The 16,115-nt window shown below is 49.6% G+C and overlaps 1 protein-coding gene across 1 annotated transcript in view; it reads left to right on the top strand.

Annotated features, from left to right (window-relative positions):
- Positions 1–16,115, top strand: part of MYT1L (myelin transcription factor 1 like) — a 387,004-nt gene that overhangs the window by 27,539 nt on the left and 343,350 nt on the right. The window contains exon 2 of the mRNA XM_061163968.1: positions 11,785–11,872. The gene's annotated coding sequence lies outside the window, so the exon portion shown is untranslated. The remainder of the gene's footprint in view (positions 1–11,784; positions 11,873–16,115) is intronic.

Here is a 16,115-nt window from a genome sequence, read left to right as displayed (position 1 = left end):
CGGGAAAGTGCTCAGATGGCGCCAGGGAGGAGGCGGAGGAGGAGGAGGACAGAATTTCACTCTGTGCAGAAGGGTCCATTTGTTCTTCCTTGAGGATTCCTGAAACCCTCCCTGGAGTGCTGAGCAGCAAATCGGGCTGCTGCTGCGAGGTGGGAGGGGAGGGTGGGGAGATGGGAAATGGGATGAATTGTAAGTGCTGTCTCTGGGGGGTCATTGATGGGAATGCCTTGACCCACATGCAGAAAAGCCTGCCTTTGTGGAGGAGCTTCTCCGCGGACAGCAGCAAGTGGTCTGCCCATTGCAGGGGGACACGCAGTCCGGCAGGCCCGGGGCAGTCGTGGGTTACACCCGCCGTCTGGCTGCCCCAGCCACTTGGGCCCTACACGGGATGCCCCGGCTGTGCCACCGTGTCATTAGGGTCATGCAAATGAAATGTTTGAGATGCTCCTGCCTTGAGCCCAGAGGGAAAATGACTCAGAGGCATTTCTAGGATGCGGGGGCTTCTTTGGGAGGCCCGTGGGAAACAGAAGCAGAGAAAACCCACGGAACTCATGTGCCCAGCATGGCTTGCAGGGACCTGATGGGCACCTGGCATGTCCACATTGCAGGAGATCCCAGCCGTCTTTAGAGGTCCCTCCAGACTGGGGAGCGGGGGGAAGCCAGCCTGGAAAGAACATGTTGGCCTGCAGTGTGGGCGCCGCCCTTCCACGGCAAGGGTCACTCCTCTCCTTTGCGTCGGGGCTGGCGGTTGAGGTCCAAGGAGGCTCGCGAAGCTGAGAGCCCGCATGCACTGGGCCAGGCAGGCCAGCATGCTGACCTTGTAAGGCCCGCCCAGGACGAGCTGAGGCTTGCTCCTGGTGCCCCCAGATTGTGGGTTTCTTAAGGAATGCCAGGCCCGCCCTGGAGCCCGGGGATCAGCCGGGCCATTCGGCCACACCCTCCTTGCGCCCCGCTGGTCCCCTTACCTCATCATTAACTACCCAACAACCTCTCTCTCCAACCCACCTTCCCTCCCTCTTTTCCTGGAGTTGATGACCTTAGTGAGACAGCATCTCCAAAAAAAAAGAAAATGCATTGCTGCAGAAATATCAATACAAAGAAAAAAAAAAAATCACATACCATCCATGCGCAAAAAAGCACTTCAGTATTAATCACGAAGCTCTAATGTTTTAGTTTCATGAAGAATAAAACCTTCAAATGGAGATATTTGTAATGAACCATATCCTTACTCTTAAAATTTTAAAAAGAATCATCTAAATTGGAATAATGGCAGTTCAGTAAGCAGCAGAAACAGTCTTTATTGGAGAACCGGTCTCTTCTCCTGAGTAACTCTTTTTCTTCCATTTGTTTTAAAAGGTGTGTTTCCTCTTGCCTCTTAAATAGCTTGTTTCAGGAGCAGCCACAGAGTCTGCTTAGTGATTTTATCACCTCAGGTGACTTTTATGTCAAAGTTTCTTGGCCACTCACGGTTCCTTTTGACTTACTGTGGCTCAGTTACAGGCACCTGCTGGGAAAACAGAACGAGATTTTCTGTGTTTACCCTCCCAGGGTAACTCTGCTCTTGAATTTCTTGCTGCTGTGCCCAGGGGTTGCCATCTTTTGAAATAAACTGGTTCTGAGGGGGGAAGTCTGTCTGGGTCTCTGTCTCTCCGACAATACTCCCTCCTGGTTGACCTTCTTCCCTGTAACACGAAGCGTCGGGGCTCCGGGTGAGCCTCGTGCGGTGGTTGGATAGCAGAACGCCCATGATGTTTGTGGTCTTGCTGCACCTGATTTATCAAACGGATGGTACCCAGCAGATAGCACACTGCTCAGGGGACTTCGCGTTCAAGGTGAAAGCTGTGAACCTGGCTTCCCTCGAGGTGTGACTCTGGTCCCCTCTGTTCAGACTCTGCGTCCTGGAACCTGCTCCTCTGGTTCACACTCGGGCTTCCTAGCAGTGCTGCTGGCCCCCGCCCAGCCTGCGGTCGCCCTCTTCTGAGTTCAGGCGCCTCTCTGCTGCCCAGACTCAGCACTGTTAGTATCACAGCGTCTCTGACGGGGAAGGGTGCACCTCCGTGCCCTGCGGTCCAGCCTGTCCCCTCATCCAGGAGCAGTTCTTTCTGAACCCTCCCTGCGATGTGTTCATCTGTGGATCCAGTCTCTGCTTGAATTCCTACTACAATGGGGAGATCACTGCCTACCAAGGAAGCACCTCATTTTTCATGGCGTGTGACTGACCTGGTTTATGGACAGTGATCGTTTCTGTACCTGGGGCTCAGCTGCTCAAGAGCTTGGACTTGAGTAAATACAGGTGTGCAGGGATGGATGTGATGTAGGCTTAGAACATAAAAGCACAGAGGTGCCCAGCCCATAATACTCTGCCGTGTTGTACACGTGGTTCTCTTTTCAACCAATACTTAATAATCAATTTCTTCTACAGGGTGACTAGTGCAGTGACCATCAGGTTGTATTTGATGAATAATAGATCCCATATTTATTTACCTGTGAGTAAATAAACTTACCTACACCCTTACCCTGTCTAATGAAAAGACATAAAGAGAAGCATAATTAAAAAACGAGCATATCTCGGTCTCATTTGTAACATGAAATGACTCTTCTCTAAGCAGGAGTCCCTCCATTTGTACATTAAAGGGAAAACCAGCCTCCATCCTTAGTTCAGATCTTATGGTCAGTCCAGTCTTGGCTGCTTGACCTCAACACCGTCTGAAGTGTGGAGGGAAGATCTGACTTTGGAATGATGGTTCACTGAGCTCAGGGCAGAGTTCACATGATCTGGGTCCTTGCTAACTCTTCCTGAATTCTTCCTGAGATGAAACTGATCTCAATATGCAGTGGGTTTCCTATTCTAGAGCCTGCCCAAACTCAGACACCAGGTCACTTTGTGAGGACACAGGGGTTCCTGTGTCAGATGGCCTGAAGGGGCCAGCTGTCAGCATCATCTGTGAGCCAGTACACTTGTCTCCGAACCCTGTCCTCACCTGTGGCTGGAGGTTTCCTTCTAACCTGATGCTTCACACTGAGACCTGGAGCTAGCTAGTGGGATGTGATTGCGTCTGCACCTTCAGCCCACATCCCGCATTTTCAAGCAGCCCATCCTCTGCCCCCAAGGGGACCCCGTGCAAACTGCCTTCTCCCCCAATGCCCTCCTGTGAGTCCACCCTCAGCAGCTGCCCAGGAAGCCTGGTTCCTTCCATGGGTCTCCTCCCTACATCAGCCCCCCACCACCTTTCTGCTTCTGTGTTTGAAAACCCGTTTGTCTCCTGACAGGCCTGGAGGAGGGTGGTGTCCAGCTCCCAGAGGCCGGCTTGCCTCCTGGGCTTTCTCCCCCAGAAGAGAGTCTCGGTGGACACACTGGAGACTGTTACTTCCTCGCACGCATGCCGTGTCCCCTCCCTGGAAGGCGCTGCCCTCTTAAGCACTGTCTCAGTGGCCCCAACAGAAAGCACATGGCCCTGATGTCCAGGTCTGGCACGTCGTGGCGTTGCTCCGACTCTGTGCTGTACCCTCACAAGGAGCAGTCGCTCTGGGGGACACGAAGCCCCCTCACTTCTGTGACTCCTGGGCTCCAGGAGAGCACCCTGAGGTCTCCCACTCTCTGCTGAGCTCCTGGCAGACAGCGGGTTTCTCCCACCCATCCCTTGGCCCTGACCCAGTCTCCTCTCAGCCCTCAGGGCTAAGTCTGGAGATGGGACCCAGCGCCCAGGACACCCTCCCTCCTGTGTGGGGTCCTGCACTGCCCCCACCACTTCTGGGACCCCCGCCCAGCCATAAGCATCAGCTCTACTTCCTTCATCTTGCCTCTTGTGACTTAGGGCCTTTCCCATGAGCAGGACTTGTGAGCGACATCGGGATACATCACACAGAGGAAAGTGCTCCTTGTAGCACATGTCTCAGAGCAAAGAAGACGCTCTGCTCCTCCTCCCTGCTGATTCACACCTCTGTTCCTCACGGTTCTCCTGCCCTGCAAGTTCTTCTTGATTTGCTTACAGGCTTGAGGTTAATAGAAGAAGAATCAGTCAGGCAGAATACTTTGTTGGGTGTTAGTCAATACATCCAATTCGGTGAGAGCAGGCTTTCTTGTGACACACAAGTGCAGGGCCGCTTTGTACTTCTGAAATCACAAACATAAGCTCCCCTCTACCATTTGAGTGCGGGCTGCCAGTGACTCAGCCGTGCCGGGCTGGGGCTACATCCAGCCGCGTGTGTCCCCCTGTCTGCTCAGGGCTCTATGCTGAGCCCCGGCCCCAAGCACCCACCCTCCCCCTGCATTTGCAGCGTTTGGGGGTTTCCTTGGGCTCTCTGAGAATCATGCTTTTTTACATTTCAAGAGATGCCCCAGTGTAAGCTAGAGGGCTGTCTACAGAAGCTGTTTACACATCCTGTGACAGTGACATCACTGTCCTTTCCAGAACGGGGTGTGTGGGGTTGTCTGGCCCGAGGGTGACCCTGGGGCGGGGCTGGGTGTGCACCCTCACACTTGTCCCGGGAACTTGTCACTGCAGCAGGGAGTGCACTCTGGTCCCCAGGCACAGGCAGGGCGCCGAGCCTTGAGACCCCGGCCCAGTTGCCTTGTCTAAATAGGACGGCTTCCTCCCTGCTCTGTTGGTGACCACATCATCTTGCGTGGTTGTCTTCCAGTCTGCGAGGTGAGCTTGTTTAGGGCAAGGACACGGAGTCTTCCCCGTGGTGCAGTGCCTGACTCACATGCCCCAGAGTCCAGCTCTGGGCTGGATTAAATCTGCTAAATCACTGTCCTGGGGCTTCCCATGTCAAGTCCAACATGAAAATCATGGACTGGTTGCTCACTGTCCTAATCCAAGAGATGGGCATGGCAATCCACTCCAGTATTCTTGCCTGGAGAGTTCCATGGACTGAGGAGCATGGTGGGATACAGTCGTGTGGTCGCCAAGAGCTGGACAGGACTGAGCATGCTAAGCACAAAGGGGCTTAAACTCAGAGCACAGACCGCCGGGTTCACAGTCAAGAATAGAAATGCCCCTCTGCAGTTTGTAGCTGACCCCCAAGGACAGGCCCCCCTTTTTTCTGATTTTTGATCATTCTCATTTCCCTGTTGATTCCGTGCCTGGTCCATGGCTTTAGTTTTACTTATCCGGGTCGTCCTTCAGCAAAAATAGAAATTGCATGCAATCATATTTCTACCAGGCCTTTTCATTATATTTCACATTGATTTTCATAATAACCTCATAAAGTGAGTGGGGCAGGTGTTGTTACCATTAATATTTTATCGTTTTCTTGTGTCCCTAAGAGATAAGCCAGTTGAATGGTGACGTTCGCACTGCTAGAAAGGTGCAGAATTCGACTCAAACGTGGGAGGCTTCAGCCCCATGATTTTAATTTTAAGCCTTTCCTTTGAGCCAGTGTTCTCAGCCTTGGCTGCTCGGAAGGGTTACCTGGGGAGCCTTAAAAACACTGACTCCCAGGCTTCCCCGCACACGGATCTCTGCAGGTGGAAGTCGCCATATCTGAAAGGCCCCGGGTGGTCCTAACACGCGTGCAGGGCTGAGGACCATAATGGTTCCCGACTTCTCTGTCAGAGGACGAGCGTGGGAGAAAGACGGTCGCTTGTGTGAACGGGCACACGGACAGCTAACAGGATTCTGATGGGTGGGCCGTGGCTCCGGAGCCTCCCAGTTGTATGTACTTGTTGTAAGGAGATTCCCTTCCTTCACTGTTATCTTCATGCCCACATGTAGGGACTCTGCGTCCCCAGCTGGTCTCTGCCCCCTAGCCTCTGGGCCCTTAGGAATATTGTTCTGTCGGGGCTGGATGTGAGCTGGGTGACTTGGAGGGAGAGAGCAGGGCTCGGGGACAAGTCGAAGGTTCTCGTTTTACCACTGAGGACCATGAGCGCTAGGCGGGGATTCAGGAGCGAGCAGAGGAGGCGGGACTTGGACCCAGAGTCCTGGCTTCCCCTTGATGTGCACGGCACACCGTGATTTGTGACCGTGCAGCTGACTCCGTAACACTTGTGCACGATGTTGTGATCGTGGGTTGCCAAGCTGGTGTCAGAACATAAATATCCTGACTCCCACCGGGGTCCTAGCCTGGCTCAGGAAGGTCTTCCCCAGGGAGCAAATTTCCTTTCACCACACACCCTGCCTTCTCCTTTCCCCCTCCTGGGACCCACCTCGGGGGCCCCTGATGGCGCTGGGCTTACACTGAGGCTGTGTTTGTGTGGTGACGCAGGTGAGCTTGGGGTTTGGGGACTGTGACTCTGCAGGCGATTAATTGGATCTACATCTAAATCTCATTGTTGTGCCTCCTAAGATGCTAAGAAAGTCACATCATTTCTCAGATATCACATGTTTTAAAATACCAGTCATGTGCCCATGCCATTTAGAGAGGATTTCAGTTCTGTGCCCGGTAGCCTGCTTTATTCCACTGGCAGTACCACTGGGCTAGGTTTCCATGGCATCAGGCGATGAAATGAGGGGTCTTCTCATCCTAGCCTTGCAAAAAGACGTCTGTGGAAATGAGCACAGTGGCTAATTGGTTGTCAGGATAGTTTTATTATTTTTGCTATAGGTTGTTATATTTTATATTTACTTCTCACTGTCCAACTTTTCTATAAGGTATATGTAGGAATTAGCTCACTAAATGAAACTAGTCTGGCCTGAAAAAAAATATTAAGCAAATAGTGTATTTTAAAAGATTAAGAATATGGATCACTATATTGCTCCCAGACTCCAAGTGTGAGGGGAAATACAGTAAGCCTGAAAATGACATGAATAAATGCCCAGTAGATAGGAAGCAAACATTTAGGCTACGATGCAGAAAAGCTCCAACCTCTCCACCCCAAGAGCTAGCACATGTTCTCGTGAGCCAGCGGAGCACCAACCGGGGTTTCCTCAGTGAAGGGACAAGCCACCCCTCACAGTCAGACTCGGTCTCCAGGGGGTGATTCTGTCTGCAGACAAGTGTCCCCACCACCACTTCCGAGGGGCGCCCTCGCAAGACAAGGAAACTCCACCTGCCCCTCCCATCAAGAGCCCTGGAAGCCTGCAGGAAAGCAAGAGAATGAGCCCATGGCTTATATCACAATGTAGAATGTTTTTTAAAGTGTAGTGATTTGGACTTCCCTGGTAGTCCAGTGGCTGAAACTCAGTGCTTCCAATGCAGGGGGCACAGGTTCAATCCCTGGTGGGAGAACTAAGATGCCTGCATGGTGCAGCCAATAAATAAATCAAATCAAATTAGTTTATACACAAGTATAATTATCTTACACTTTTTGGATCATGGCAAAAGCAAGGGAATTCCAGGAAAACATCTACTTCTGCTTCATTGACTATGAGAAACAACTTTTTGTGATTAATTAATTTTGAGATAAGAGCTATGAATTTTAAGAAGAATACACACCTAACATTCCTGAGGCCCTCCTGCGTGTGTTAAGTTGACTTGTAGCAAGAATTCCTTCCCTCTGAGCACTTGTATTTGGCTCAACTCTGATAAAAAAATCCCAGAGGCAGCTCATCGTAAAATGTCTTATGTGAGACCTTAGATCAGCCCTGTCCAACAGGAATATAATGCAAACCACAAAATCACATATTTTGTCATATCACCTTTTCCTGCAAATATTAAATGCAATAAGCAGAGGAAATTAATTTTAACACTATATTTGTCTCACCTATATCACATCAGTAGGTAGTCACTATGTATTTATAAACATGGTATTTTGCTTTATTTTTTTTGTACCATCATTAAACCTGGTATTTGGGGTTCGTCTCAGCCCTAAGGGACCATGTTTAGCACCCAGTCACCCACACGGCTAGTTTCTGCCACATTGGACATCAGGGCTGTAGATTGTGCAGATAACAAGAAGACTTTCATTACATTTTTCCTAGGACTTTGCTGTATCTAGATAATGATGATTTTATTTTTAAAAAGTGACCTCTAATTGCACTGAGGACTTTGTGCGGTATTGAGCACATGCTGAGGATTTAGAATGCTGGGGTTCAAATCCAGGTCTGCTATTCACAGATTAGTGATCTTAAGCCAACATCTGTGTGCCTCATCTTTTCTCTGTACAATCAATGTTAAGATGCACCTACCTTGCGGTGAGCTTCCCTGATGGCTCAGAGGTAAAGAATCCGCCTACTGATGCAGGAGACGTGGGTTCCATCCCTGGGTCGAAAAGATACCCTGGAGAATGACATGGCAGTCTGCTCCAGTATTCTTTCCTGGAGAACTCCATGGACAGAGGAGCCTGTGGGTTACACTCCATGGGTTGCAAAGAGTCAGACAGAACCAAGCCACAGAGTATGCACATGCACCTTGCCGTGAGGGTTAAAGGCAGCAGCGCGTGCCCGTTACTTACCGACGTGTGCCCACTCAGTCAGGCAGTTGTGACCGACGCTGCAACCCCACAGACTATAGCCTGCGAGGCTACTATGTCCATGGGATTTCCTAGACCCGAATATTGGAACGGGCTGCCATTTCCTTCAAATCTGTGTCTCCTGCATCTCCTGCATTGGCGGGCAGATTCTCTACCACTGCGTCACCTGGGAAGCCACTTAGCACATAGTAAGTCTCCATTTATAGGCTATTATGAATATATCTTTTCTTTCTCCAGAAATGAATCATAGCACATCAGAAAATGAGGTCTATCTAATGAGAGACCGTATAAAAATGATGTCTGTTTGGGGAAGGGTGTAGAGAGGAGCCAGTACGCACTCTACATGAGCCGTCTGCCTATTGGAGTTCCTGAGGGCAGGCCTTCAGTTCTTCCATCACTCTTCTTCATCTCCACCTGTGCGGAGTGCCAAGGTTAAACTTGCAAAGTGAGCCAGGTTATTAAAGTTTTAGTTACATTGTTGTTACTATTTCCATAGAAAGTGTATTGCTTCTCTTCTGTTAATTAAGTGGGGAAAAAAAATAAAAGTGGTAATATTGTTTCAGAAATATCAACGATCTTATGTGTTTAAAGCCTATGAAATAATTATTAATTAACTTAAATATTTATATAAATTTAAAGACAGAGTTCCCTAGATTTCTGATGACTAAAGCTTAGTTGTAGAGGGGAGAAGGAATCTTAAAAATTATCAAATCTGCCAGCCTCCCTTTACAAACAATAAGGTCACACTGTGCTTTTGAAATCTGTTATTTTTCCATCTGCGGTAATTAGATTACTTATATTTTTAGATTGCTGTTGTTGGTCAGTCACTCTGTCCATGGAATTCTCCAGGCAAGAGCATTGGATGGAGTGGGTTGCCATTCCCTTCTCCAAGGATCTTCCCAACCCAGGGTTTGAACCTGGATCTCCCACACTGCAGACAGACTCTTTACCACTGAGCCACCAGGGAAGCCCATATTTTTAGATAAACTTGACAAAAGATTGGGACTGCTCTATGCTAGTGAGCGGTTCTTTAGATGACTTAGCGTTCAGCATTTGTATAAACCTTAAGCGGAGTTAGATGTAGCTGTATTAGAGCTGGGGTGCTGGTCACATGGGGTTTAACAAAAAGCGTGAAAGATAACAGGCTAAAGAACTTAGAGTCTATTCCATTCTTGGCAAAGTTTTAAAACTCAGGACTCTGTTTTGATAAACCTAAAATCACGTAAGCTTCTTTAGACTTACTGAGTGTTTAAAAGGGAAAAGTAATTGACTAAAGCCAAATCAAAGCAGGAGCAACTTTAGATGAGATAAACGTGGTGCATGTGCACTTCAGCTTGCTGGGCTCCTGCCCCATTTCCAGGGTGGCCCTGCCTGCCCGCCCCCCCCAGGGGCCACTTGAGCCATTAGGACATTACTTCTGACTCACAACAGGCGAGCTGGTCTCACCCAGGCACAAACTGGATTTACTGTCATTTCTAAAGTGAGACCCCAAGGCCTGAGATCCTCTTAAGTGTCTTCTAATGGGTTCTCTGTTTTCTTTCTCCCATTTATTAGAAATCATCAGAAACTTGAGATCCGAATTACTTCCACTAAAAGCATACATATATTTCTTCTGATTTTGAGTGACCCAAAATGGTCTCCGCATTTTAATAGCGATGATATTGTCTTAGAAGGGTCGTCAGTTCTGTCTGCAGAAGAGGATGTTTCTGCTTGTGAGCCAAAGCATGTTCACAGTTGCTGAAAGTCTTCCTTTAAAATCCTGAGGAACTCAGGGTCAATGTGTTAGAGGGGCTGAGCGACCGCAGGGCAGCCTGGAGATGCAGAGAGAAGCTCGTGTCCGGGCTGGTCTTGAGTCCTACCTGTGTGTCTCAGCGAGTTTCTTAGCATCTTGGGCGGATATGAGAACAGTGTTTGCTTTCTCTGAGGCATGAATGAGACAGTGGCCCCAGGTTAATTTACTGAAGTCCAGTTGCCTTACAATGCTGTGTTAATTTCTGCCGTACACCAAAAGGACTGTTATATGTCTATGTACATTCTTCTTTATACTCTTTTCCATTATGGTCTATCCAGGATGTTACATATAGTTCCCTGTGCTGTAATGTGGGACCTCACTGTCCCTTCTATAGATGACGGTTTGCATGTGCTAACCCCAGACTCCCGACCCTTTTCCTCCCCCATACTCCCTCCCTCTTGGCAACCATAAGTCTGTTCTCTGGATGTGTGAATCTGTTTTGTAGATAAGTTTATTTGTATAATTTTTTAGATTCTGTATGTAAGCAATATGGTATGATATTTGTCTGTCTCTGTCTTACTTCCCTTAGTTTGGTAATCTCTAGATCCATCCATATTGCTGCAAATGGCTTTCTTTCATTCTTTTTTGTGGCCGAGTAATATTCCACTGCATATCTGTGCCACATTTTCTTTGTCTGGTTGTCTGTCGATGATGTTTAGATTGCTCATGAACTATGAAAGTGCTGCTGTGGACACTAGGTGTGTGCATCCCTTCCAGCTGGTGTTTTGTCTGGACTCGTGCCCAGGAGTGGGGTGGCAGGACCGGCGCCTGGCTTCTGAGTTGGGTATTCCATAGTGGGAGCTGTTTTCTGCACCATCCTTAATATGGAGATTCTTACTTTCCTCATGGAGTGGGAAGTGTGGTCTGGACAGGCGTGTGAAGACCCGGAGAGGGAGGGCATTCCAGGTAGACTGGAAAAATGCATGCAGAGTTGAGTGCGTAGAATTTCATGTTTCATATTCCCTCCCACGGAGCTGCTAAAATTGGGATGAATAAGGTTGGTGGTTAGAAAAAAATTTGAATTCATTTTCCAAAGGAATTCTTTTCCTTTTCTTCAATCACCCCCTTTTCCACAGAAACCTAGAAAATAGGAAATACGAGAAACTTCCTGCCTTCCTCTTCTCATCTTTCTTTTTACATTTTTTTTTTTTTTTTTGGTTTTTAAATGACTTCTGTTTAGGGTTTGTCCTGACGTGGCCCTGGGTGAGCAGTCTCACTGTGAGATCCTCACTTGGCCCCCGAGCACTGCTGTGTGTAAATCTCGGGCACACGGCCTGTAGCCCAGAACCTTCTGGGGGTGAGTGGCTAGCACCTGCCCCGCAGGCCGGGTCCTGGCGTCTGACTGCACCTCTGACTCATCTTCCTTTGCAGGAGGTCTCAGGAGGGAGGCCAGAGACCTCAGGACTGACTCAAGCGTCACACACCTGACCTTGTTCCTTAGTTTTTACTAAAGACCTGACTTCTGTCTCAAAATCACCACCCTGTTGAGGCTACACAGAGGGGCCATGTGTCAGGGCTCAGCACGTTCCTGGGTGCAATTGCACAGCCTCCGCTGATCCCCGGAGAACAGGCTGTGCGTGGGGAAGCCTTCCCGGCTCGCTGCCACTAACCGCTCTCCTGTCCTCTCTCCCTGCAGAGAAGCGCACGTGGGGGCCGAGGTGCACGCAGCTGCCGCCCCGACAGCCGTCTGACCCGCGTGGACGTCTGCAGAGTCCCCGAGCGCGGTAGGTGAGCGCGGCGGGGCTGCACTTCTGCTGGGGCTGCCGGGAGTCTTGGCTGGAAACACGCAGAACTTGGAATGCATGACGCCTGGTGTCAAATCAGGCCGACTGAGCGAGGCTTTCTTAGTGTTCTTGCTATCTAGATGCCTCAGTTTTACTTTCTTGCCTAGTCGATTAAATGTGCCCGTTTAATGGCCCATCAACTCTGACCTTTTCTGATGTCTTTACACTGACGAGAGCGCCGTGTGTGACCCAGACGTTTCGGGAACAAAAGCCTAATGAAGCCAAGCAGACATTCACGGAAAAGCGTATTCAGATTTCTCCATAGTGGTTTTCATTCCTTCATTTTCCATTTCTGATACTCACATGCATGGTGTTTTATAGATTTGGGGCTGTTTCCACTGGGATTCTTTAATAGGGCCTCAGAGAAACTCTGCAGACTTATCGGTGGGGTCCTGAGTGAGCCCGCGACCGTGACCCGCGGTCCTGACACCCCTGGTCTTCCAGGTGAGCGAGAGACAGACCAGAGCTCAGAGGCAAAGGTGACGTTCTGTGAACTGTTCTTGTTCACAAAGTTCCTCTTCACTGCTGACATACCTGAGAAGGCAGGTTATTAATAAGAATGCCTGTATACCCTTATATGTGAAGAGGCAGGCTGTTAATAAGAATATCTGTATACCCTTATACATGAAGAGGCAGGCCGTTAATAAGATCGGTCGGCACGCATCCTGTGTTGCTTTGTGTTGGGCCTCGATGTAAACTTCTGACCTGTTGTTTGCGACCCTCGCTGCTCCCTTAAAAAGCACAGATCATCACCCCCTTGTAACGTGAGGCGCCTGTGCCCAGGGAGATGGACCCCCGGCCCGGGGTCACGCGGATTTCAGAGAATCCGCCCACCCCTTTGGGCCTCAATTTCCTTTTCCTGGGGTGACACATCCCAGGAGATCATGTGTATCCCTTTCACAACCTGTCTTGAGATGTCACTTTATTGATCTTCAGCCTTATCGGTGGGGAGCATCCCCTTGACCAGAGGGCAGGGGAGACCCCTGCCCTGTCCATGGCCTGGAAGCATACTCGGGGCCTCTCTTTGTCTTCTGACCATGAGTGGCTGGGCTGGGAAATGGGACTCTTACAAATAAGACAACCTCAATCCCCATCAGGACTGTGAGAAATGAACCAATACTCTCTATTTGCCAAGTGATTTTTAATTGTCCACACATTATACGTGTTTCAGCATCCTCTCTTAGGCTCCCTGATGTTTCCATGGCACTGTCTTCCAAGTGTCATCATTCCTACTAACACCGAACTGCCAGAGAAAGAGGTTTTTCAATTTTAGTTTCTTCACCTAATTAGTATACACTCATTGTAGAAAAATTAAAATGTTAGAATGTATTTGTATATAAAATAAAATCACTGAAAATACCAGCATTCAGAAATAATTACAGTTACTATCTTGCTTTAAAACCTTTGCAGTTGTTTTCTTTGCATGTGATTTTAAAGTAAGATGGCTCATACCATGCATTTTGTTCTTTACTCTTTTGCTTGATGTACCACATATATCTTTCTACTGTGTGTCAGCAAGTACATTTCCATAACATCATTTTTCCTGATTAATAGTATTCCACTTCATTCCTATGCTGAAATCTATCTAATGGTCTATTGTAATTTTATCAGTTGACTTTTTAAAATTTTGCTAAAATTTTACAAACAAGTTTTATAGCCAATATTTTACCTAAAATTTTTACAGTATTAATTGTTTCCTTAACAGACATTCATAATACAAAACCTGGTCAAGAGATGTGTACATTGTAGGGCAGTTGAGAAGGACAACACCTTTAAAATGCTCCTTCTTTTTGCGTCTTGTCACATGACTGCATTCCTCTGTGGTCCTAAATCAGTGCTTGAATGGTCTGCAGCTCGTAGATAACTTTATGAAAACAACTTTGAGAAATAGTAACCTCACGGTATATTTAAAGTTCTGTTTCTATATATTGTCTGGATTCCCGAGAACTCAGCTCCAGATCCTCCCCGTTCATCCTCCGCTGCTTCGGTTGACTGGTCCCGAGCAGGGCCCGCCGCCTGTGGGACGTAAGGGAGACGCTGCTGCCGCCACCGCCAAGGCACATCAGTCGTGTCCGACTGCGCGACCCCACAGACGGCAGCCCGCCAGGCTCCCCCGTCCCTGGGATTCTCCAGGCAAGAACACTGGAGTGGGTTGCCATTTCCTTCTCCAGTGAAGGAAAGTGAAAGTGAAGTCGCTCAGTCGTGTCTGACTCTTCGCGACCCCATGGACTGCAGCCTACCAGGCTCCTCCATCCATGGGATTTTCAGGCAAGAGTACTGGAGTGGGGGGCCATTGCCTTCTCCAAGGGAGACACTGCCGACTAGTAAATGGTCAGGGCAGGGCCCGACTGAGGGCTCCGTCCGTCAGCAGCAGTAAGAAAGGACCACCTGCCGATGCAGGAGATGTGGGTCTGATCCCGGGGTCGGGAAGATCTCCTGGAGGAGGAAATGGCAGCCCACTCCAGCAGTCTTGCCTGAAGAATCCCATGGACAGAGGAGCCTGGTGGGCTACAGTCCATGGGGTCGCAAAGAGTCAGGCACGACTGAGCGGCTGAGCACCCACATGCCCGCATCCTTAGCCACTGGATACAATAACCGTGATTGCTCCTAAAGGCCCAGCCCGAGCTTTTCTAGGTCCACATCATGAGGAGAGCTGTCCCACATTCGCTGCGCTGATCTGCAGAGGGTGCTGAGTGGACCCTCCTCGGCCCTTGGCACCAGCCCTCGGAAGGGAGCCCCCTTCCCGCCTGGTTGACCGTGTCCAGCAGTGGACAGCCTCCTACCCGGCAAGGTGCCGCTCCGCTGTTGGAGTGTCTTAGTGGTTGGAGTGCTATTCACGATACGTTGAGGTGAAATTACCCTTTCACATTTCGTACCTATTGCTTCCAGTTTTGCCTTCTGGAGAGAGAAAGTTCAGTTCAGTCCAAGGATGCTGTTTAAGAATCTGCTATGGGCAGGAACTGCTCCAGCTACAAAGGACAAATTCCTCTTTCATGTGATAGTATTTTGAATATTTGATGATAGTGACTGCATCTTCCTAAGTAGACACATGAAACAACTGTCTCTTTTCAAGGCGATTGAAGTGTTAACTCTACTAAACCTGCTAAGTTTCTGTAGGGCAGTCACTTGTGGCCTTGTTTCCTGACCACACTCATGGGCTCCCTGGGGAGCTGAGGACAGCCATGCACCCCCGCCTTCGTAAGGATTACCAAAGGTTTTGTTAAAAAGGAAGCAAGAGTCGTGTCCCCTGAGCTGCTACTAAGTGTGACAGGAGAACCCGGTGTGCCCTGCGCATCGAGCCCACCAGAGAAGCCTGGGAGGACGCGGGAAACCCAGGGGCTCGGCAGACACCTGCCTCCTCCCGCAGTTGGGCCACGGCCATCTAAGCCACAGGGTGAAGGGCATTGTCCCCTCTGCGCGGGCTCTGACCCCCCAACGTCGGGTGCCTTCCATGCTCAGGAATCTTCGCCGCTGCTCAGACTGGGGTCTGCTTTCTGGAAGGTTCCTCTCACACAGGCCAGGCGCCTGCTGTGCTGTGGCGGGCACTTCTGGCAGCTCTCTGAGGTAGGAAGGACGACTGTCCCCGTTTCAAAGGGGAGGATGCAGAAGGCGGGTGTTGGAGGCCCCCAGCATCAGCTGGATGGGGTGGGGCCTGGCTGAGGGTGCTGCAGGTGGGGCGGAGAGATGTCCCCGCTCCAAACTCTGACCCCCAAGGAGCTCCTTGACCGCCTGGTTGTCTAGAGATGAACACCCACCTGCGGGGCGGCTTCCGTAAGCGTAAATGCAGAAATCACAGAACGTCAAGCCACAGACACGTGAGCTGTGCTGTCGTGTAAATGGTCTTCAACCAGTGTTTCTTTTTTATGTTAACATTTTTAAGTTTTATTTAATTGGAGAACGATTGCTTTGCAGTATCGGGCTGGTTTCTGCCACACATTAACATGAATCGGCCGTAGGCGTACGAATATCCCCGCCCTCTGCGGCCTCCCTCCCACCCCGTCCCACCCCTCTAGGTTGTCACCGAGCACCGGTTTGAGCTCCCTTCACCATCCAGCAGATTCCCGCCAGCTGTCCATCTAACAGACGGTAATGTGTGTGCTTCAGCGCTACTTTCTCAGTCTGCCCCGCCCGCCCGTTCCTTCACTGTGTCCACAGGCCTTTCCTCTCTGTCTGCATTGCTATC

This window comes from Dama dama, chromosome 16 (assembly GCF_033118175.1).
Source record: "Dama dama isolate Ldn47 chromosome 16, ASM3311817v1, whole genome shotgun sequence".
Taxonomy (NCBI): Eukaryota; Metazoa; Chordata; class Mammalia; order Artiodactyla; family Cervidae; genus Dama; species Dama dama.
Note: the sequence above shows the minus strand (reverse complement) of the source record. Positions and strands in the feature narration are given on the sequence as shown.